We start from the raw sequence: 2,808 nt of genomic DNA, 5'->3' as shown, positions 1-2,808 counted from the left end.
TGGAGACCCCCCCCTGGCTGAGAGTCCCGGAGGAGGAGGAATTGTCCATTGTCCCCGACACCGAATAATGGAGGAAACAATCAAACTAGAAAGTCGGATTTGTTACATTTACAGACAATGTCCTTCTTTTTTTAAAGTTTACCTTTCTGTCCTTATTCATGGTCCCCCCCTCCCCCACCCAACTCACACAGCTGCGTCCTCCATTCACGCTCACACAGGTGCACCCTCTATTCACACAGCAGCGCCGTCCATTCACGCTCACACAGCAGCGTCCTCCATTCACGCTCACACAGCAGCGTCCTCCATTCACGCTCACACAGCAGCGTCCTCCATTCACGCTCACACAGGTGCACCCTCCATTCACACAGCTGCGCCCTCCATTCACACAGCTGCGCCATCCTCACACACAGCTGCGCCCTCCATTCACACAGCTGCGCCGTCCATTCACGCTTCCCCCGCTGCGCCCCCCGCACACACAGCTGCGCCCTCCATTCACACAGCTGCGCCATCCTCACACACAGCTGCGCCCTCCATTCACACAGCTGCGCCCTCCATTCACGCTCACACAGCAGCGCCGTCCATTCACGCTCACACAGCTGCGCCGTCCATTCACCATTGCTTTGACAGGATCTGTGAATGTGGAAACTACACGTCCCATCAGCCATTGCAGCACAGGGACTTGTAGTCCTCAGTGTAATATAACTGAGGTGGTGTCCCCACAGTTGTAGTCCGTTGACCCTTCCTCCCGTCTGTTGTTACTGAACCTCCATCATGCAGTATGGACATGGACAGAAGGAAGAGTCTGCAGGAGGCAGAGCATTGCACCTGATCGCGGTTGCAACGCTTTACTAAAAAAAAAATAACAACTGCTCATTATTTCTATGAGGGATATGTGTGCACGGATCATCAAAAAGATCAGATTTCCCCTTAATGAAATCCTTATTCTCAGTGCTGCTGTTCTCCTTCAGCCTCTTTGCAGCCACTTCCTGTCTACAGGCACTGCGTGGCATTTCCCAGTGCTGCTGATCTTCTGCAGCTTCGTTGCAGCCACTTCCTGTCTACAGGCACTGCTTGAAGACTGCGTGGCATTTCCCGGTGCTGCTGATCTCCTGCAGCCTCGTTGCAGCCACTTCCTGTCTACAGGCACTCCTGTGATGGCTGCATGGTGACCACAGTGGACCATGTCTGTGTAACGTGTGATGAAATGGCCACTTGAAGTCATCAGAAGCCAGGGTGACAACACAGGAGAACAATTGGGAGACAGGGAAACAGAGCGTTGTCACCCTTTAACAAGGAGTGCCTAAACAAGAACATTCATGGCAGGATCACCACAATGAAACCAAATCAGAGAGGGGCACCGATGAGGCTTTTCAGGGTTATCACCACCCGGCCGCTATGGCACAATAGCAGTGCCCAGCGGGGGGTAGGATGCCGAGGACGAGTACAACAGCATGGGAGAGGGGACCGGAGAATATTGTCTTCGTTTTTGGGAGGGATGGAGTCACTTTAACACAATGTTTGTTCTGTGACCCATTGTCCAAGTCTAATGATCCCCCGGCCAGCCGAGGGGGAACGTCGGCGTGACTTGTACACTGGCGCCATCTAGTGACCAAACTGTAAACTGAACGTTGGACATTCAGGCTGCTCTACTAATACCAGTCCCCTTAGAACAGCAGGAGGACTCCGCAAGACCTCTGAAGGTACGCTGTGGTATCTGGATGACCCCCCCTAATAGTGAGTAGGTCCCCCTTCTCATGACCCCTCCAGGCATGGCCTCCACTAGACCTCTGAAGATATGCTGTGGTATATAGATGACCCCCCTAATATTGAGTAGGTCCCCCTTCTCCTGACCCATCCAGGCATGGACTCCACTAGACCTCTGAAGGTGTGCTATGGTATCTGGATGACCACCCCCTAATATTGAGTAGGCCCCCTTCTCCTGACCCGTCCAAGCATGGCCTCCACTAGACCTCTGAAGGTATGCTGTGGTATCTGGATGACCCCCCCTAATAGTGAGTAGGTCCCCTTCTCATGACCCCTCCAGGCATGGCCTCCACTAGACCTCTGAAGGTGTCCGGTGGTATCTGGATGACCCCCCTAATAGTGAGTAGGTCCCCCTTCTCCTCATCCCTCCAGACATGGACACCACTAGACTTCCAATGGTATGCTATGGTATCTGGATGACCACCCCCTAATATTGAGTAGGCCCCCTTCTTCTGACCCGTCCAAGCATGGCCTCCACTAGACCTCTGAAGGTATGCTGTGGTATCTGGATGACCCCCCCTAATAGTGAGTAGGTCCCCTTCTCATGACCCCTCCAGGCATGGCCTCCACTAGACCTCTGAAGGTGTCCGGTGGTATCTGGATGACCCCCCTAATAGTGAGTAGGTCCCCCTTCTCCTCATCCCTCCAGACATGGACACCACTAGACTTCCAATGGTATGCTATGGTATCTGGATGACCCCCCCTAATATTGAGTAGGCCCCCTTCTCCTGACCCGTCCAAGCATGGCCTCCACTAGACCTCTGAAGGTATGCTGTGGTATCTGGATGACCCCCCCTAATAGTGAGTAGGTCCCCTTCTCATGACCCCTCCAGGCATGGCCTCCACTAGACCTCTGAAGGTGTCCGGTGGTATCTGGATGACCCCCCTAATAGTGAGTAGGTCCCCCTTCTCCTCATCCCTCCAGACATGGACACCACTAGACTTCCAATGGTATGCTATGGTATCTGGATGACCCCCCCTAATAGTGAGTAGGTCCCCCTTCTCATGACCCCTCCAGGCATGGCCTCCACTAGACCTCTGAAG

The sequence above is a fragment of the Nanorana parkeri genome, unplaced genomic scaffold (assembly GCF_000935625.1).
Source record: "Nanorana parkeri isolate BGI_ZX_2015 unplaced genomic scaffold, ASM93562v1 scaffold911, whole genome shotgun sequence".
Classification (NCBI taxonomy): Eukaryota; Metazoa; Chordata; class Amphibia; order Anura; family Dicroglossidae; genus Nanorana; species Nanorana parkeri.
This window is presented reverse-complemented; position numbering follows the sequence as displayed.